This window comes from Colias croceus, chromosome 14 (genome assembly GCF_905220415.1).
Source record: "Colias croceus chromosome 14, ilColCroc2.1".
Taxonomy (NCBI): domain Eukaryota; kingdom Metazoa; phylum Arthropoda; class Insecta; order Lepidoptera; family Pieridae; genus Colias; species Colias croceus.
Genome location: NC_059550.1, coordinates 9,747,432 through 9,770,736, shown reverse-complemented (window position 1 = coordinate 9,770,736; position 23,305 = coordinate 9,747,432). Strand labels below are relative to the sequence as shown.

Here is a 23,305-nt window from a genome sequence, read left to right as displayed (position 1 = left end):
GGTATTTCCAAAAATGTTCCGTTATGAATACGCCTCTTGACTTATCATTTCATATGATAATTGTATTTAAATATGTACCTTTCCTGTTACGGTGTTCAAATAATATAATAACAGAGTAATAGCGCATTCAGTTTATAGTTTTACGTGATTTTCCAAGAGAATGCAGAACGTTTTATAGCGTCGTGAAAGCTGCATGGTTCTCATTGAAAATATTTACTAGCAAGCGAAGGAAGCTTCTGGAATATTGAGATGCGTGCATTGTTGTGTATTTTCTAGAACAGGAGGCTAGTTGAAAATAAATATAACACCTAACATTAACCGCATGAACTTATCTCAATATCTTTACAATAACCAGTCACTGATTTTAAAAATATGGTGAGCTTGATAAAATTTACAGAATTGAGCTCATTCCTAGTAACTACATCGATATTCTCTTTATTATATCCCTTCTACTTGCTTCCTGCTAGCCGTCCTATACATTCCCATTACTACTAATAATACCTATAACGTTAATATAAGATCCTTACCGTTCGGTATAAAATTTTGGTGCGTAAATCTGAATCTGAAAACACGGAACTTGTGAATACCGTAATCTTTACCACATCAGACATGGTGAATCTGAGCATCTACACTCTAGCTCCTTACGTCACATCACATGTTTACGGTATTACAGAGTTTGCCAGCATGTAAACATTTATGATTTAACGCTTATTGTTCTGGGAATCATAAAACAAAGTCCTAACCATGTTTAGGTAAAACAAGATACATTTTATGAATGACTCAGACGATTTTACTAAAACAGTGAAGGTTATCAATTTGTAATGTGCTGTTTATTATTTTAATTTTGCTTTTGTATACGAAATGAAGGCAAAGTTTCGTAGTAACAGTGAAACTAACATGGTTTTATTTTTATAAAATCTGTTGTTATTACGATAACAAGTGTGTATTTTTGGCAAAATAAACTATGTGGTGTGCACATAATAATTGTTTTTACTTTAATTTGAAATAAAAAAGTAGATTGTTTCATAATTTCATAGACAATCAAAACTATACTTAATTACTTATGCATTTTTATATCTTCAGGTGTTGCGGAATAGCGAAGACGCGGGTTCGAATCCCGCCTCGTGATCGATTGTTTCTATTCTTAAAAATTATATTTATAAAGCATTTGAATGCCATAAAACTAAAATATCGAATCAGCTTCAGGTATTTAAAATTTTCCACTATTCTTATAAATAAATCGGTGTTGCAATTTAATATATTTTTATACAAAGGGAAAGATCCAATACATTTATTGTTAAAGCACATTCCATTGTATATAGGTTGACCCATTTCTGCTCGAGCCTGATTCGACGACGTATTAAAAAGGCATTTTCTACGGAAATAAATGTTTTGGTCTATTTCTGTACATTGCTTGTTTTTTAATTTATATTTGTTTTCCCTTAAATTGTATGGATAAGAGAAAAAAATAACCTTTTAAAATAGTTTTTTTCAACTGACTTTTAATCAATTTAAAAACAGTATATATTAGAATAGAAAAAAAACTGTTGCCAAGTTTAAAGGCAGTCCCGTTTTCATACATGAAATTAGCATATAAAATAAGCATTCATGATACAAATAACTTATTCAAAGTTCAAACGGACTCCTAGGAGCCAAACACAAAATATGCTGAATTATAAACAAACTTTGCTGTGGGGTCCCGACTGGACAATATTTGCATGTAGGGCTGTCAAATGTTAAAAATTTGATCATATTTTATTAGTATAGGTCAATCCTAACCTCACACGTTTTGTGGATGTGGATGAACCTATGAAGGTTGTGGGTATTTATTTAGATATTATAAATATTTGACAAAAATGGTAGAATTACGGCATGTAATGCTAACTCAAATGAAATTGAAGCCAAATTCGTATAAAACGCAGGTACAGTTAGGTTACATTATAATTTTCGATGTTTCGGTGAAGGTCGTGTTCAAATCCGTCTCATGAACGATTTATTTTTATTCCTTTAAACATTTTGAATATTGGAATTCTTATTTACTTAACTTATATACCACACAGGTACTCTTACCTGAAAATTTATATCTGCCTCAGTAATCATATTACGCGACTAAAAACTGTTATATTTATAAACCTGCCCTTTATAAATCTGTTTATTTGAAAAGCCGTCCTTTAGAGGTCATTAAAAAATCACGACCCTCCCACGATCACTGTTCGACCCTCTTGTTTGTTTTTGTATTTACTCCCAAGTGTATAGACACCAAACATTTCATATTCCACCTCAATTATTTTCCTTTTTAAGGATTCTTGGTTCTGTATTCATAGGATTTCGATCGGGGTTTTTGTCAAATTATAATCGCGGTTTTCGAATAACTTTTATGTCGTGCTATAACTTTTTCTATGTAGTTATCTAATAAATTACTTTTGATTACAATTTTGAAGTGAAACTTCTAAGGCGCGTTAGGAGCAAAATTTAAATGTCATGGAAATTTCGTCATGTCATGGAGGCGATGGTTTTTGTATTTTTTAATCTTGTCGAAAAAGTTTCACTTCAGACACGTGTGCTCGATACACATGCTTTTTTTATTGCGTTTTGTCAAGCTTTTATCTGATGTTATAGCATTTATTTCCGTTTAGCTAATAGTTCATACAAAGAGTTAGAAGAAGTTTAGTGAAGTTGTACTAATTGAGTACCTATTTAATCAGGAAAACATTTCGTCTGAAGTCCTTGAAATCACACAGAGAAAGCAAAGTATAGCAAAGCAAGTATGTAGGTATATATATCTGATCTCAAAAAACACTTCATATAATTCAAAAGAAAATATTAAGGATCATTTAACTTGATATGTACTCAAGGATGAGTAGAGAAATTGTTTTGATATATTTTGTCGTTTCATAAATTTATTTTTTGAAGCACAAAATTAAGCGCTACCGTTTTTTATAAAGGATAAAACAATAGATTAAAGTTGCGTGTTTTATGCAGTTAATGTCAAGAGAATTATGATAATTTAATTGCACGATGCAATTGTTTCTTGTTAATTAAACGTAGTGAAAAAATTCCCGCGGAAAGTTTTTAATTACTTTACGTGTAGTGGAATTTTGTTGTCTAGTAGTTTTATGTTTCAATTAGGTATTTTGGCCGGTTTTGTTGGTATAATAGGTATATTACAGTTAAAATATTCAAGTATTGTCTAATACATAAATTTCTACCATTTTTTGCCATAGCTGTGTCTTGCTCCTGCTCACATGAAACGTCAATCATAAAAACGAGATAGTTCTTTAGAGAGCAGAGCAGCAGAGCTTCAAGCAGTTGAGACCGAACGCTTGAAGCCGCGACCGCACGGTGAACTATGAACATTCATTCACCGCCATACACATGACCGCTCGAGCCGTCGCGACCGCTTCAAGCCGTCAACTGCATGATGAAATTTCATCGTGCCGTCGACTGCTCGCGAGCGGTCGTGAGGCATACACTGACTGCTCGAGCCGTTGACTGCGCTAGAGCCGTCGACGGCTCCCTCCCCCCTGAAAATCAATGACGCGACTAGTCAAAAAATCAACGGCTCGAGCGGTTGGTAGCGACGGCTCGAGCAGTCAACAACCGACGGCTCGAGCCGTCAACGACCGACCGCTCGAGCCGTCCGTGTACGGCGCTCAGCCGTTAACTGCTCGAGCGGTCCGTGTACGGCCGCCCTTATTGAAATAACTAATGGGTACCATTCACAGGCGCACCCATCCGCTGGATTTGTAGCTGGCGACAAGTCCGCGGACAAATCTGCGTGTGTATGTGTAGTTGTGCGCGGCTCGCGGCTCGGCGCGGCGCTCGCCGTCTGGAGACGGATAGTGATAGAAGGTGATAGACGTGTAGTGTGTGGGCGATGACGGATTTGTCCACGGATTGGTACGGCTCGGGGCTCGGCTCGCGGTGCGTGTAGTGAATGCCGGGCTTAATCCATTGCAAAGCGAATGGGTAACATTTTATTAGTAAGACCGTTAATATATTGTATAATACTTGCGTAAAGTCAAACACTAGAAAATACTATGACTCAGTCTGAGCAGTCATCAAAATATGATTATTGTTTAAATTGCTTCCCTTTAGATATCCTAAGATTGTTATCTGCAACTATTCGTGCCTTATTGAATACATGACTAATGCCATACTGGCTTATTCGATTCCAAAAGACGAACGACTGCGAATCCTAAAAGGTAAAAAATGGTGTGTAGGTAACTAAAAATGTTACAGAGCTGAATAATGGATATAGGTACATTAGTATACGAGATCTGATCTGCCAGATAATCTCCATTTTGAATACGATGAGTCTGAAGTATATTCAACCTTATTACTATTACTGGAGAGGTAATTTTCACGTTTACCTTCCCACATAAAAAATTCCCGAACATTTATGGTCTTTTGAGCACATCAGCTATACGTTCCTATAGCAACCAAATCTCATCTCAACTACTTACTAAGAATATAAGAGTGATGAAATTTAACCATAATATTGCTTGTGATGGGCTTGACAATGGAAATGGGCCAAGGGTCTCAACGAGAGGACAATGGGCCCTTATCGAGATTCACTCATTTGCTACCGATTTGTGTGGTGTCAATTTCATATTGGGGACAATTTTCTGGTAAGTATGATGGGAGTACTTGAAAGTTTCTTCAACTTCTGCTTTAATTGTCCGTAAAATGGAGTGTTAAATTTGTTTTGAAGTGGTGTACTTATGTACTTAGTCTTTGTACTTTATGCGAAATGAGATGTCCTGTAATATAATAAAATTATTATGATATAGGACAATAGGTACCTAATTCTATATCTCTACATGTTTTAATATAATGTCGTATTTTCTTTGGAAATTCACTTAATTTACATATACAAATGGCACATGTAGGTACAAAACTTTAAAGGAGAATGGCGAAACTGGGCCTAACTGTTACAGAAATCATAATATATTTAAAATTCATTATATTATTTTTAATAATTCTTGGTAAAATATTTACTTCTGATTCTATGGGAAAACAAATCTTTGAAAAAAAAGATAATGTGTTCACTACCGGCATTGTTATTTAGATTTCTATGACTACCGGTCTTATCAAGCAGAGATTGTCAGTGTTGTCAGGAGTAATAAAGTTGAATATATCGATTAATACCATTAATACGAATGAATGTCTATATTTTATTTTTAATTTTATTGAATTCAAATGCTTTATAAATCAGAAGCAAAACTTAACTTATTTTTAACACATATCTTAATTTATTTAGATCATTCTATAAAATAAAAACATGTTTTACGTAATCAATAATAATTATAACATTTTTATTTAGGTAGCTGGCCGTTAATAAAATGTCAAATTATTAATCATAATTGTGTCAGTGATGAGTGATTTGTTTATGTTTGTTGTTTGACATTTGAGTGAAGTTTTAGGCCCTTCTCCCATTACGATACGCATAGGCGATTCAAGTATCCTGCAAGTCTCGGAGACTAGTCGCCGCAGAGTATCATGTACATTTTTATGTAGGCTCGCACACTACGCTACTGGTATCCTACACGTCCGCCACTAGTATAGCACTACTCACCGACCACCGTGTCGGTCGCTTTTGCATCGCGTCTCGACTCTCGCGCGTATCTCTTCGTTAGAAAGATAAAAATATCTAATCATGATGTTGTAGTTCTCGTTCGGCTACAAAAACTCTACAATTTATGTTTCTTTCAATATATGGATGAATCCAGTACTTCTTACTCTTACGTTGGCGTCTTCTATTTCTATAAAAAAGAAAAACTGCAAGAGCTTCTTCGTCACTGGAAGTGCTGATTGCTAGACATAACGACGTAACTGTTGTTGCAATAAATAAATGAATTATTATTATTATAACGTCGGTCCACAAAAACGAGGCACAATAATGATGAATTTAGTCATTTTTCAGTCGCATAATATGCGAGCATCGGGTAGCCAGCAAATATCTAAGTAGTATTCTACGCGAGTATCGTATTCTAGAAGTATCGTACCTAATGGCAGAAGGGCCTTAGTAACGTTATATTTAAAATTGATCTTAATCAATATCCCAATATCTCTGCTATCCCATAGAAAAGATCTATAATTATTATATTCATAGAGTCTGTATATTTTTATCTATTTAATCACCCATAAATCATCAGTGTAACGATCAGGCCCAGAGTCCTATGGGAGTTTGCCATTCTCCTTTAGTTGTCTAGAAGATATCGCTCTTTGCCATTTTCAATTAATTTCAAGTAGATTTAATAAAATCTGAGTAAAATTTTTCCAACTTCATATTTCTTCTCGAAAGTTTTCTCTGTAATCTCATCTTGAAGATAATAGAGGATCCTAAATCACGCAGAAACTTTCCATTACATGGATGAATGTCGTCTAGAAAAATAGACCCATTAAATATACTTAATAAAACATTCTAGCCGTTTTTGCAATTTAGTGAGAGAATTCAAATCCAGTAGGATCTAGATCATCTAGATCTATCCTCATATTGAAACAGTGATAAATAGATTATGATCCGTGCCACTGGCGATATTGCATTACCGGTATTAAACAAAACTCCACTGGAAAATGTTTTAACAAACTCCGTTCTATTTTAAAATAAATAGGTTTATATTCTGGTCTATTTTCGTTTCATTAAATCCGTATAAAGGCTTGGAAAGGGATTACAATATGCATGGCAATACTAATTACAATATAGAGTAACAAATTATCGGTCAATTTCTTAATCCTATAATATCGCAATAGGACAAATGAATTGTTTTCAATATTCTGCCGTACAGCCAGCTGAATCAAAAAGACTATTAACACGTGCGGCTTTATTTTCCTCCAAACCAAAAAAAATATCTTGCTACATAAACAGCTGAATGCTCTGCCGATTAAACTAAAAAAAGTAATTTTGAATGCCAAAACCATAGCATAGCAAATGTTTCCTTAAATTATCCTCATTCTATATAATAGATTATAGAGGCGTGAAATTTATTCGCCACGGCTCCAGTAGACAGCATCGCGCTATATTGGATCGTTGATAAATGGCCGGATTATACGAATCGTGCTGTGCCAGCTTGTTTCGTGTTCGTGAACGAGATGCTTATACGAGACTAGCTTTTCGATGCAGCTTCGCCCGCGTAGTCAAAGTAAAATCCGTATAGTTCCCTACACATAGTTTTTATATACGGATATTTGGGATAAAAACTTTCCTATGTGTTAATCCAAGTTAGATAGATAAAGGGCTATGTGTGTGCCAAACTTCATGAAAACGGTTCGGTAGTTTTTCGTGAAGGTACTCCTACAACAAACAAACATACCAACTTTCGCATTTATAACATTTAGTAGGATGTATTGAATTATCCTGAAAACTGAAGGACATTTACCAAACAACATATAATTTCCAGAACCGCCACAACGTCCTATCTCCAGTTACCAGGCTCACCATTCATTAAGACACACCTTGTATATTATGCTATTTATTACGTAGTTCCTATCAGTTTGATCTATTAAAGATTTTAAATCAAAGTTCTTAAAATAGAAATATCTGGGCTATTAAACATGAAGGAGCGTACATAGTGAGTAATGATAATTGAATTAATATGAGTATATATTTGTAATTTATGGTCGATGGTTGAAAGTGTAGCATATTATCTAAAGTTCTAGGTTTAATGGTAATTTTAGTGTATTCGATTTATTGAATTGCGTTGTAATGTTCAGTGGATGGTTGTTGAATTTTATCGAATATGTTCCCTATAACTATGTTTATTTTTGTCGCGCTTTTTATTAATATGTTCAATTTTAGCAGTAAAGTTTTAGTAGAAGGATAAAAAATAATATTTTACGTGAGAATTAATTTTCAAAAATAAAATAAAAACATTTATTGTTTTTTTATGGCACAACATTGCTAAAATCGCTATACGCTCCATCTAAAAGCGTAGCCTTATTATATTTTTAAACTATTAAACTTATTAACTATCTTGTACTAGATCGTTATATAAAACGTTTTTTCATTTATTTGGCACGGAACCCTATCGGCTATAAAATTTGCTTTCAAGAAGAATAAAACTAAATTGAATCCCGTACTATGTAACTATGTGACTCAGAATGTTATAAAATAGTGTTATCGTTAAACTACCTTGATCTCTGTGTATATGTAGTCTAGGAGCTGAATTTGTTTTTATATGTGCAATCTATTAATTTTTAAACGTATTTATTTATTCCCGAACGTTGGTATGTTATATTTCTTATTGTCATACCTATTGTAACTTGTCGTAAAATTAGACAGTACCTAGTATGTACACATTAAGTATAATTTTCAGATATGAGTTCTAAGTTTAATGAAAATAAGATGAAATTTTTTTTAACTCCAGCTTTACCGCAGTTTTTTCTGAATTACGGTAGTAAACTCTTCAGGGTCCCTTTTCGTAAAACAATATCCAATTGAAACAATGAAATAACAATGAGGAAAAAACACGATACACTTTGAAATACTATAGGGCCAGAGGGGATAAAAATATTGAATAAATAACACTTAACGTATTTCTAACATTGCCTCGTGTATTTCAATAAAAACATTACGTATTCACACATGTAACATAGGTACACATGATGTGGCTCATACGCTATGACGTTGTTTACACCGGCGCACACGCAGCCATGTCACGGCCAAAACCAAAGTGTTCCGCGGTTTGTAAATATGTGCTAGTTTAATCGGCTAATACATTAGGATTCGAAGCGATTTTTGGTTAAAAAAGTTAAGATAAAAGAGCGCGTGTGCCGAGCACACGTCTCAGATGTGAATATTCTTTAGCAAGATTTGAAGATACTATCGTCGCCTTACCCCATGACGTGACGGTAATGCCATGACGCGACATTTAAATTTTATATTCAACGCGCCTAAAGAAGTTTCACTTCAAAACTTTGATATTTTGTTTCATGTTCAACTTGTAGGTATACGGATTGTATTTTATGGCTACTTCTATTTCCAATGTAGCTGTTTGTGTGTGTTGAATCGAATTCTATATGTAGGAAGTGTTTCGGACCATATCACCATTCACCACACTAAAAAAGATGTTTTATAATCATTTCCACCCTTGAAACGAAGGGAATGAACGCGTGTAAATACTACACGTCGCTTCCTTTGTCCTAAATTTTATTTTTTTTGGTCTTTGACATTCAATAGCAATTCAATAGTATTCCTATCGCAGCCGATAAAGTACATGCTCACTTTGCGTTTGAACGCTTTCAATGTAAATACGGAAATTCAAATCCCCAGGCAATATAGAATTTTCTATAGGTATCTACACGTTTGGTATATCTAAATATCGACGTATATTATACGTTGTAATAGTCCTTCTTATTAATATTTTATCTTTAGAAAATTAAGTAAACATTGACATTGCAAATCCTACAAGTATGAACACTAGTTATGTTAAAAAAAGTCTATGAAATATGTGATGCGGAAAATACCACGTCTTTTCTACTCCTACGCAATCAAAGGCATGGGCACGGCTTCTATCACATCATCAGTTCAACAGAATCTAATCTAGAGTAGGCTGTTACCATAGACAATAAAGCTAGTCTGAAAGTTTGCCCATTTACTTTTGCCCGAAGCGAAAATCCATTAAATGTGACAAAATGAACCACAAAACCCGCAGAAACTGGGTCGCTGGGCGCACGAATTATACTAAACCAAACCTTATAGAGGCTTAATTTATATACAATGTGCTTCAGTAAACAGTTCAGAATGATGTGAGCTATCAGCTTCGTAACTGTGAACTCGGTAGATAGAATTTTACGACTTTTAGTTGGCTTTCAGTGTTAATTTGCCCATGATTGGCACGGCATGGCATCTATTAAACAATGAACGGGGTGTGGATCACGAGAATTTTTTTAAATATTGTTATTTTATTGCTAACTTCGTACTCTTTGCAAAGTTTAAGCCCATTGATACTTGAGGATTAATATCTTCAAATCACAAGTTAGAGCTGGATCTGAAATCTATTTCTAATCTATAACCTATGCATAAATATAAATACTAACTGTTGAATATATCAACATGTTTGTCTCAACATCCAAGCCTTTATCAAATATTTGCCCTATAATAATAGCATAACATTGAGCCTTACAAAATTACATCAAAGTACTTAAATAGCCGAAAGTAACAACCGTTGTACCTTGTGATATTGTTAATTACGTTAGAAATGTTGCTAAACCCTATTCAAATTTGAGCCAGATTAATGTGGAATTAACATCAGCTGAATTCGTTCAGCCGTCCAAGGATTTTCATCTCAGTTCACAAAATATGACGTAATTTAGTAGAATGGCCATTAACCGAGATGTGGGTCGAACAATGGCTTAGGAATTATCTGGATACGTAGAGGGAATTGATTTAGTTCATCTGTATTTGGTATTTGATTTTCTCCATTGAACAAGTTTAATTGGCCATTCAGTGAGCCTTTGTAATAATTAATCAGCCAAACAAACCGAGTCTATAGCAATTCCATTTCTAGCCTTGCATTTTAAAGTAGCTCTAGCATAGTTGATTTCCGAACGAAAATTGCTCCAGAAATATTTGGGTCAGACTAGCACTGAGAAGTTACGAAAATGTTACACTGTATATTTTTCTTTACTGTTATATGATGTTTTATTTTCTTTTACGAACATAGTATTTTTCTTGTTTACTATAATATGATATATTAATATTTATTTCCTATTATATAATCTTTAAAGGTTCTTCGACTTGGCGTAAAATGGTCCCTCCCAGAAAAATAATAATTTAAGTATTTTTACTCGGAAGTAATATTGTGCAAGATTTCGACAACGGTTGACAATATTCCGGGTACTTTGAATAGAACCATTGTACCTACTTGTGGGTTTTCTTTGGTCGTTCTGAAAGGAAAGGAATATTCTCAATTCAGAATTGAGTTTACACGTGTAGGTTCTGTTAAACGAAAACGTGGTTATGATGTTTACACACAGTATGACAATAACTTAATTCCTGTTTCTTGTTGAACACACGGGAACTGTCGAGTCTCAATCGATTATTATGGTACTGGTGGTGATGCATTCTTCCTTATTTGGTGGCTTACCAAATTATCGAAATTGATTAACAACCTTTTTCCAACTGCAACCGGAATTTTTAACAGTTCCTTCTGAACGAATACTCAGCTGAAAATATACCAAGCGGGAATCCATCACAAAACTGACAGCTCATTACTTTTCTTACCCTAAATTCGTATTATGTCCAACTCCAGTTCATATTATATTGTATAGAATCCGATCTTGTCTGACTCCAAGAGACTAAGCGGTGTTTTGACCATAAAGTTTTCCGTTTTAATTAGAAAACTATAAAATCACAAACCGAAAATGCTCGAACATAGCTGTTATGTCGTGATACCGGCAAGTGGAAAGTGGATTAACTTTTAATCCCATTAGGGCTTCGTAATGCCGTTTAGAAAATAAGATTACATTCCCGTAAGGTTCCCTTTTGAGCTAGTTTAAATATTTTCTTTGTGCAGTGCAGTTGTGTTGTAGTTTTTTTTTTCTAGATTTTAATTAAAATATTTTCTGGTCTTCATTTAAATGTTAAGTTAGGTTAGGTTTATTTCTAGCAATTAAGAGGTAAGAATTTTATTGTTGTGTATTTTCTCCTGTAGCTATAATTTTTTCCTTTCTATCTCATTATAGTTTTCTGTTCAGAGTTTCCTTTTGAAATATACACAACATTTAGTATAAAATCTTCCAGAGGATTATAATTATGTAAAATATATCGTACAGTATTCATTCTTATGGGCCTCAAAGTATAATCTATCTAAAATAAATGAACTGAACTTGCCATAAAAGTAACGTAATACATAACAAATCCCTTCTCCAATTAAAACCCAATCACGCATAATAAACGTATTACAACGACGCAAAAAGGTTAAAAGAAAATTAAGAGGAAAATACTGAAGTCAAGTATGAATTTCAAAGTGTTAGAATATTCTCCGACGTAGCTGCATATGAAATACCTTAGAGCATATAATTAAGGATTCTCTTGTGCTTTACATAGTTGATTTAACAACTTTATAACGGTTAAAGCCAATTTATTCATTACCAGCTTGCTCTTGATAAAGTTTCATAGCCAATAGTGAATTTATATTGAGGATAATAATTTGTGAATGAAACTGTTTAATAGTTTCGTAGATTGCAAACATACGTACTATGATCACTACATAGTATAAACCAAAGTCGCTTTCTCTGTCCCAATGTCCCTTTGTATGCTTAAATCTTTAAAACTACGCAACGGATTGTGATGCGGTTTTTTTAATAGATAGAGTGATTCAAGAGGAAGGTTTTAGTATATAATTTACTAGCTTTCCGCCTGCGGCTTCGCCCGCGTTTTTAAAGAAAAACCCGCATAGTTCCCGTTCCCGTGGGATTTCCGGGATAAAACCTAGCCTATGTTACTCGTGGATAATGTAGCTTTCGAATGGTGAAAGAATTTTTAAAATCGGTCCAGTAGTTTATGAGCCTATTCATTACAATCAAACAAACAAACAAAGTTATCCTCTTTATAATATTAGTGTAGATTAGGTTTTAGACAAAGCGGGCGAAGCCGCAGGCGGTAAGCTAGTTTAGTATATATTGTAGCTTCGCGTGTGTTGATAGCTAAAATAATTGCCAAGTTTTGAATATCCCGTGTTTTTGTATACCCACCGGGGTTAAATCCATTTTAACTAAGGGTTATGTTGGATCGTTACATAGATAATTCTTGTGTATGTATGAATATGAATGTATTTCAACGGTCCCCAGTAGGTTTATTCAAGAAAGCTTTTTATGGAGAGAAAACACGGAAAAGAGGCAATAGGGCATATCAATTTCTGCTGGGGCAGTTTGTTTTATTAGTTATAAAAAAATTATTTATCTCCATACAAAACTATAAATGAAACAAGGCAATTTTGAGACAGTTCATGGGGGAAAACGTATTTCGATTTTGATTCATATCCATTGCTTTTCATTCATTCTGTTGACACATTATTTTCCTCGTTAAAAAGCTTTCAAACAGGCATATATGTTTTTAAGCACATCCCAGGCAAATGTATTGTTTCATTTACGAGTTTAAAAAGGACAAAAGAGGCAATACATTTTCGCTTTCCACACTAATTAAAACTGACACTTAATTAAGTTTGCAAAGTGATGTGGGAATTTAAAGTTACGAAAAGGTTATTCACCTTTAATTTAATTAATGTTTAAAAGCTGACCTAGATACGACAACGCTCTTAAAAAATTAAAAACTTTTACAACAATTTTGTCCTATCGAACATTATTTTTCGCTCAAAACGTTTTGAAGGCCTCATTTTTAAGATAAATACTTAAGTAGGTATGTATATAATAATTAGTTATATACCAGTGTCAGTTTCGAAGGAAGTAAATACTATAAATAGTACGTTTTGTAGTTCATATTTTTTCGTAACCCCTTCCTCCAAAATTATCCTCTTATTTTCCTGTCTTATCCCTTTTTTCCTATATTTATAACCAGTATAACACACATTAAATATTTAAAAAAAAAACATCAAAGACATTTTTGATACGTAAAAATCACTTAGAGAGAAATAAATAATGTAATGAATAAATAAACATATTCAAAGTAAAGTAACTAACCGTGAAGATTTCCTTTACGAATGCTAAATTTAAGGATATTTCTGAAATATGTTCTTATGTATTTCAAAGAGTCAGTTAACTTCTGAATTTCTCGTTTTCACGCTTCGCTGGACGACTTGATGCGAACTCAGGATGATTATCATACGTAAAAGATCATGTTTATACAGCTTCTGGAAAATTCTAGAGCAATTACTAAAATGGAGTCGTTCAATTCCACCTGTTAATTTAAATATTTGAAAGGTACTTTGTATTTTTAACAATGTTATTATGTAGAGGAAAGTCACCAAATATGGAATAGGTACCATTTTGTTTTCTTTCCTTTATCACAATATGTTTTATTCATTTAATTGATCTCAAAGATATTCATTACATTTTTGTTATTGTTATGTTGATTTATGCTTATATTCCATATATGGGTACCTATTCCATATTTGGTTACTCATTTGTGATTTTGTTTTTTGTGTAAGACTTTAGATTGATTACTGATATTTTGGGTTAAAGGCTGTTAATTACTACTTATAGATGTATGTCTGATCAGTAAAAACAATAAACTGATTTAATTTATGTAAAGTTTTATTTTTATATCCCAAAAACAAAATGGTTTAAAAAGTTAAAGTTTACGTACAACTAAACCTCTGATCCTTTTTGTTGGTGGAAACTTTAAAAATACAAAAATGAACCTTGAGTAATAATCCCGCTTACTATTGTGTTGGTATAGGGAAAATTAAAATAATAAACATAACCACAAAAACATGAATTACACACATTTCTCAATTTCACATATTCATATGCCTTGTAGTTAGGTACTTTTATGCCAAACAACTTTAAATTAGATACAGTGGCTCCGTTATAAAAACATAATTTAAAATTATACACAGGTTTCAAATCAATCAAATTATTATTGTTTGTAGTATTAGTCCGCAATCTAACCACCAATAAGCCTTTACACCTCTATTCGTTACAAGGCAAGTAGTTGCTGCATTTGCATCTTCACCCATTGCAAAGCGATTTCACGCCTTTTTACCAGAGATCGATATAAGGGTACATGACCCAGTTATGGGGCAGACGGGCGTGGTCGCAATTAATGGCGACCTCTTGATTAAATGTGTTCACACCCTGAGCGGACAATCTTAGGAATCAAGAAGAATTGACCTTTGGAGTCGATGTACCGAACATGAGCATTCTTGTCAAGAGTATCGCATTAGGGAGGTCTTGGTTTAAGATACGGAGAAAATTCTTTTCTCTGATCAATTTTCTACTCACGAGTAAGCAGTCTTTTGTAAGAACAAGATTTTTTTTTGTTTTACAAAGAATTCAGGACCTGTCAGATCTACGCTCTGAGTCATAGGCACCTTTCTTTTATACTCCTATTTATGGGACAAAGTAAGATTTCCTCTGAATATTAATTTTTATTGACGATGTAATTTACTAAAATTTAAAACCTGAATACGGCTGGTATTCCATTATATTAATAGTGCTTAAGGATAGCATATTTCGTCTTGACGTATTTATTTGTCGTCATATTGCAAAAGACGAATAACAAACATTTTAAGAATTTAAATAAATAAGGAAAATGATATAGGAAAATTATGCTAAAGATGTAAAGGTTTATACAGTTTGCGCAATACTAACATATATAATTCATTTTATATGTGAGTTTAACTAACTTCAAGACGAAAGCTTGACCCAATTTGAGTAGAAACTTGGCCACTTGAATTATTCAATCATCATCAGTCTGCTGTATACTTTATTATAGGAATAGTTGCAAGAAATATATTAGTCTCGAATATAATTCATTCGGAAACATTCGTTAAAACGTTCCAAAGAAATGTTAGAGTATGATGAAAAAAGATGATTAGAAGTGAACATACACCGAGAATTATCCTGAAACTAGCTGTGCTCCGCGGTTTTACCCGCAGTGCTTCGCTCCTGTTGGTTTAAGATATATAGCCTTCCTCGATAAATGAGCTAACTAATACCGAAAGAATTTTTCAAATCGACTAGTAGTTCCCGAGATTAGCGCCTTCAAACAAACACACAAACTCTTTAGGTTTATAATATTATAAGTATAGATGAGAGAATTAAATTAGAAAACCTTCATATCACCAGTACAAAACACGAAGAACTAATTATTTCTTAATTGAAAGTAGATCCTGTTGATGATTTGCTCCCACATTGTGAGTATTCACACATAGAATGGGTTAATTAAGGAAAGGGTTAGTGAGTGTTTCTTCAAACGAAATAGCTTTAAATGCGCTACCTAAGGATCGTACCTTTTTCTCTTTATTTAGCTCAGCAATTTTATTCGCAATATGAATGGGATGTTAAAGCAATAACTAGCTGTGCCCTGCGGTTTTACCCGAAGTGCTCCACTCCTGTTGGTCTAAGCGTGATATATTATGTATTACCTAATATAGCCTTCCTCAATCAGAAAAAATCTACCATCGAAAGAATTTTTAAAATAGGACCAGTAGTTCCCGAGATAAGCGCGTTCAAACAAACAAACAAACTTCAAAAATCAGTTTTTTGTCTCTTATTTAAAGTGATAATTGATTGTACCTAACTCTTTTAGTTCCGAATCAGTCTACATCCGACCCTACCGCATAGCCATAGGAAACCTTACGTCCTACTTCTATCGCCTAAATAGAAAGCAATGGCCTTTTCCTAAAGCCATATCAGCTGTGAACATAAGCATACTTTTTTAAAGAAATAAGGCAACTATGTAATCACAATATTGTCAATTATTTCTGCTCCTCCAATTACTGTCGGATATTACTTACCCTTGAGGGAATTAAGGGCCACTGAGCGGAAATTGCGTGTTTTCTGTTTTATGTCAATGTCTTGAACCTAATTATTTCTAAGGTTGGGTCCAAGAGTCATGGAGGAGCCGTTTTCATGATCTGCGTTAAAGATCAGACTAACTAATTTAACTTTGTATGCATAGATCGTTTTCCGTGGCCCTTGTAACATTATCATGTTAATGATATAAATTGCCTATTATGAGTTTTATTTTTATGGCATTAAGTTTATACAATGTATAAATATTTGAAATTTTTAAATACTTTTTCAAATGTGACTGAATTTATCTACATAGGTATACACAGCTTTACCGTAGGTATATTCAACTGCTTTAACCTTTTGACCGCCAGAGCAAAAACGCATCGCCGTGCCCTCCACGCCAAGCCACAAATTCAATGAGATAACCTTGAAAATAGTAGGGAGTCCAAAATGTTATCGATAAACATAATAATTCACGTCTGAATATTTGAATAAACAGCTTATAACACAAAAATAATATTCATTTAACCTCATCTCCTACTGTAAAAACTTAAGACCACATTTATAGCAACTATCAACAAAAAAAATCAACCTTTTGAGATACAAAAATACATATAAAATTGCAGCAAGTTACAGCACTATTCTCTATCAGTTACGCCCCATTGGCATGTATACATGCCAATGGCGCGGGCAACCATCCTTTTTTTTATAATCTCTCGCTTCTGATTAGGGATGTGTAGCTGTATATTATTATAACTTATCGAGTTTATTTATTAAGTTTATATGAACTATAGGTATTATTGTGGAGTGTTTATTTGTAAATATCAAAACAACTATTACCTTTAAATAAAGGGAATTGCATTAAAACTACATATTTATTTTCCAATCATTTGGTTTAATACTTGAGTTATTACAAATACTAATTATATGTACCTAGGTACCTATTTAGGTCAATTACCATATTTTGATATGACATAGCGACAATTTGTATCATAAGAATATTCTAATAAAGGATAGTCTGATTAGACTTATTAGGTAATAAATTTTGAAAACTGCTAAATAGGTAAGTACCTACAGATTTTTAGAGATATTTATACATTTTGGACCTAAGCGAATTTTTATCATTACATGGACAATAAATATTATGCTAGAACGCATACATTGTGTTTGTTACGATAAAATAAAAAATAATAAAAAATCAACAATTGTATATAATCATTATGTTCATTAACAGCCTTGTATTTACCTACCTATCTATATAATTATTATGCTCATTAATAGCCTTGTACTTATTTGATTATAATATTGGTAGATACCTTCTCGATAAAATATTTTTACAACTTTCCGCACTTAACAACACGGCACGCGCTTACGACGTCACCAGTCCGACATCTATTCATGTCAATGGCGCAGAAGGGATTGCATATCGATACTGTGCTAGGGATGCGCATGATTGGCGAAAAGGAAAATATTCAAATCAACAATATCCACAATATAGACAATATGGTATTATACCAAAGAATGTAGTATTTACCTTTTTTCTCAGTGACTAAGCTTATATATTTTTTTTGTAGTTATTACAAAAATTAAGCGAATTAGAGTAATTTCGCTGAAATTTTAATGAAGTTACTTGAATATTACACTACATCACTAGTAGGCACGTATACATGTCATTGGCGCGAGAGAACATGCTTTTTTAGCCATTAATTAAGTTATTTTTTGTCATCAAATATTTGAATAACTACTTGGCAATTTAGTTTACTGTGTACAATTATGCAATAACTGGGGATTCAGTTCATAAACTGTATTAAATAAAACACGTAAAAGTAAAGGTTTAATATGTTTATTTTGTATTTATCTATGATCTGTTTCTTGGCATGTATAGGTGTCGTTGGCGCACAGGGCACGATTGCGCATGACATCTATAGATGTCATTGGCGTTCAAAAGGTTAATTAAACACAAATCTCAATTTCCGGCTATTAGAATTTGATCAAAGTTTAATATATTTACTTATAATAATATATGAGTATAGCTACTTGGAGTCTAGAGACAAACCCTATTTCCTTATTTATTCAATCAAGTTTTTAACAACAAACCTACACATCAAAAATAGAACCTATAATTGAATTTTGTTAATTGTTACCATACAATAGGTTGTTATTTAAACAATTCGAACAAATTTCACATGAATTCATTTATTTGAAAGTTTAATCCTCTTTACTTGTTCTCTCGTTAACGACACACGCTCGGTTAAACCTGTCGATTGGTTACACGAACATCGGATTATATCTGTTTGTTTTATATGTATTTGTATTTTATTTAATTCAATTACACGTGGGTCTTCTTGTTTACACTGCCTATATGTAATGCGGTTTTTTTTATAAATCACGGTTATATAATACTAGCTGTGCTCCGTGGTTTCACCCGCATTGCTCCGGCTCCTGTTGGTCTTAGTGTGATGATAATATATAGCCTATAGCCCTATAGCTTTCCTCGATAAATGGGTTATCTAACACCAAAAGATTTTTTCAAATCGGACCAGTAGTTCCTGAGATTAGCGCGTTCAAAAAAACCAACTCTTTAGCTTTATAATATTAGTATAGATAATTGTGTGCATATTATAATACAGATTAAATAAGGAAGATAAATGGCGATTAATTTTAAATAGCTGAATAAGAATGTATTTAATAAAAAAATCAAATCAATTGCATATCCAAACATTTTCTAAAGACTTATTAAAAATAAAATAATTTTCGATATTGAAAATACATAAAATAGCAAGCCATAATATCCGTGGTTTACGATATAAAACCATATAATATACAATGTGGACTAAGTTTCGCGCTTACACGAAACTTTGTAGTGTGGTAAAATATATGTTTACCCACATACTTGTCGAAACTTTTAATTTAGAAAGTAAACGTTTAACTTGTAATTTAATCCTATTTTTCTCTTAGAATATTATTTAGTTAAGCAATTCTATTTACATAGGTAATGGACCATATTTTATTTAATCGCTAGCTTACCGCCCGCGGCTTCGCCCGCTTTGAAGCATCAAAATCCGTTGCGTAGTTTTAAAGATTTAAGCATACAAAGGGACATAGGGACAGAGAAAGCGACTTTGTTTTATACTCTCTAGTATTACGCGGTTTCTATTCTATCCCTTAAAATAATTTAGTATACGATGTTTGAAATAAAAAGAATTTCAAGATATTTCAACATCCACTTTAGTAACCGAATAATTCTATCTACCAATTATTATTCTGTCCTACTTACGTCTAAAATAATACCGTTGTGTTATTTCATCCAAAAAATAGAATAGTGTTGCCACATCAATGGGAATTGTGTTTTAATTTTACAGTATTTCTACATCTGTACAAGATCTATACATATCTAAAGCTGTAGAGTTTGTTTGTTTGAACGCGCTAATCTCAGGAACTACTCCGGTCCGATTTGAAAAATTCTGTCGGTGTCAGATAGCCCATTTATCGAGGCCATAGGCGGGTAAAACCGCGGGGCACAGCTAGTATAACATACTTAGGACTATATTTCTCTATTTTCTCGATTTTAAAGGAAAGCATTGATTAATTGTAACTAATATAATTATCATCTTTTATGGTCTTATGGATGCCAAATTTATTAGACTTTGGGTTATAACCATTAGGTTTTAACTTTTAACTGTTTTACATTTACTATGTCTCAAAGAACAGTGCAATATTCGATTTATGTAACACATAGATATACATATAATCGGCTATTAAACGTATACCTACTTAAGAATTAATTGGGAACTATAAAATTATCATAATAAATGTGAATATTTTACACATCGAAAACATTCATAGATATATTGCTAACCTTCGAGAAGTACCAAGTTATGTAAACTCTAGGATACTTCTTCAAGAGATTGTTAATATAAAAAAAGTGTGCGTGTACTAGTGTTCATACGTAAGAAGTGAAACTTCTTTGTGACCTTATTTTTTAAAAAAAATTACTATATGCAACTTTACAGAAATACGTCGAATCACGAGTGGTAGGGATAAGAAAAAGATGGCGCGTAACGAAAAAATGTTACACTTAAATTTTTTTCCAACCCCGATAAAGAAGTTTCACTTCAAAAAGTAAAAAGCATAATCAACAGATACAAAATACCACGCCTCGAAGTTTCGTAAAGACAAAAGCCCTATTTATCAACGTTCAAACTTCATGCCTGTAATTCAGAGTTATTTGACACTGGATGGGAACTCGCAAATTGCTTTGTAGCGACTTTTCGGTATATTGTAGCAAGGTATAAGTTAGTTAATTATATGGCTTGTGTTTGAACATGGTTTCTTGTTTTTGAAGTTGATGAAAGAAAATTTATAGTGCTTTGCGCGATTGTCCGAAATTTGATGTTTGCAAGGTTCCTTTAGCTTCATTGTATATATAGATATACTAATATTATAAAGCTGAAGTCTGAAGAGTTTGTTTGTTTGAACGCGCTAATCTCAGGAACTACTGGTTCGATTTGAAAAATTCTTTCGGTGTTAGATAGCCCATTTATCGAGGAAGGTTATCTATACTAATATTATAAAGCTGAAGAGTTTGTTTGTTTGAACGCGCTAATCTCAGGAACTACTGGTTCGATTTGAAAAATTCTTTCGGTGTTAGATAGTCCATTTATCGAGGAAGGTTATAGGCTATATATCATCACGCTAAGACCAACAGGAGCGGAGCAATGCGAGTGAAACCGCGTGGCACAGCTAGTGTATACTATGTAGACAAATTATTTATCGTAATCGTATCGTAAAAACATAAACAAACCCTTGTTTATGTTTTTGAAAATTATTTATATATTAATTTATATTTATAAAACCCGGAACTCCCGATACTCAACTGTATTTGTTATCCCCACATGTTAGTTTTCATATTTTTCTTTCAACACCAAATTGTATACGAGAAATATGAGGAAAACATCTCATTATTATTTCACCACCACATTAGTTGCATAACATGCTTCAAAGGTTTATTATTTAATTCAAAAGATACATAACAGCTGTGTTACATTAAAATTATTCAAGTGACACGAATACGCGAATTACAGGGCACGCCAATGTTAACAAAGTGAAAACAAGAATTTTTATTTATTAAAAATAAAAATTGTGACTGCTAATTTATGAAGCCTATGTTATTAGGTACCACAATTCTGATGATTATAATTTATAACACCTCGTAAGTCAAAATTCGTACAGCATTTAGGGCGTGTCAAAAAAATATGTCAAACATTATAACATACCTACACACAAGAACTTTTCTTCTGTCGCAGTCGGGTAAAAACTATAATTTATTACGTACATTATCTCTTAGCTATCACATTTTGTTTAAGAACACGGTAAACGCGGTATATATTATTCACAATAAAAACTTGGTATCCCCGAATTTTCCTTTTGTCTCTACCGCCTGCGGCTTACATAAAACATTTCTCATTCAACAAATAATTATTGTCACAATATTTGTAAGCCACGAACAATAAGGTTTTCGTATACGATTGTACGTATGTTAAAACTGAAGCGAGCTTCTTGTAATTTGGTTGGAAACGTTCCCATATCAGGTTTTATATTAAAATTATTTCGTAACAAAGGAATGTTTTAAGAAACCTATTATTCTTAAGGTCTTAAATAATTATGAGAATTATTAGAATATACGTACCTACCTATATTATATTTTCATCGTCAACATAATGAACTTTTTCGTTTCCACCACCAATAATGTATAAACCGATATTCAAAGGCTTAAATATTTAAAATATTAAAAATAACTTATCATATAAACTCCAGGAAGTTCTTACGTTTAAAGTATTTATATGGACTGCACAAATGGGGTAAGCCCGGATTACGGGCATGAGCCTTCAAGTGAATTCTCACAAAATCCCTTGCTAAAGTCGAAAATCAACACCTAGTGCATACAAAATAACTTATGTATGTAAACGCTGGTTTAAGAGTCCGGCGGAGGCCGCTGCCAACTGCAATTCGAAGTGAAGGCAAAATACGCTCGAATATTGTTGTCTCTGTTGCACAATTCCCGCCGAAGCCGCGCGTGAATTTGTGTGAATAGTGTGTAGTTGTGTGAGTGTACCATTCATTCATATTGACAAACGCATTTCTTTTTATTTAGGAATATAATGTTTCATAGTTACTTTATTTTTGCAGCAAACTTTGGGCAATCGTAAGTGTATGTGCAGAATAGCAATGCGTTTTAAGGAAATTTCTCTACAACACTTATATCCTACTAGTAATATTATAAATGCGAAAGTTTGTATGGATGTATGGATGTTTGTTACTCTTTCACGTAAAAACTACTGAACCGATTACAATGAAATTTAGCACACATATAGAGGGTAACTTAGATTAACACATAGGATTTTTATCCCGAAAACGGGAACGGGAACTATGCGGGTTTTCCTTTGCAAACGCGGGCGAAGCCGCGGGCGAAAATCTAGTCTTCAATAATATCTCAACATCTAGGCTTTGTAGAAAAAAAATGTAGCTGTATAAATCAGGGTACATTTTTTTCGCAAATATAATCTATACTCTATACATAATATATAATAAAAAAATCTGTAGAAGGGTCAATTCTGTACATTGAAAATATCGAAAAAGTAAATAGCAGGGGGTGTTACTGGATCGATACCAAACCCAAATATGTGATTAAAAAAATTTTTGTCTGTCTGTCTGTCTGTATGCTGACATCACGTGAAAACTAACAGTTCGATTTCGATGAAACTTGGCATAATAATTATACTTTATTATCCTGGGCATACAATATATACTTTTAGATACTTTTTATCCTGGAATAACACGTGGAAAAAAGTAATCTTAATTTTTCAGTTTTATCCATAGACGT

General features: G+C 33.0%; 1 protein-coding gene across 3 annotated transcripts in view; it reads left to right on the top strand.

Moving 5' to 3' along the window:
- LOC123697143 (1-phosphatidylinositol 4,5-bisphosphate phosphodiesterase) overlaps window positions 1–23,305 on the top strand; it is a 74,173-nt gene that overhangs the window by 5,325 nt on the left and 45,543 nt on the right. The window contains exon 1 of one of the 3 annotated variants that reach the window (XM_045643563.1): window positions 11,563–11,622. The exons of the other annotated variants lie outside the window; for them this stretch is intronic. The gene's annotated coding sequence lies outside the window, so the exon portion shown is untranslated. Of the gene's footprint in view, window positions 1–11,562; window positions 11,623–23,305 lie in introns of those variants that run through there. 3 annotated transcript variants of the gene reach the window in all.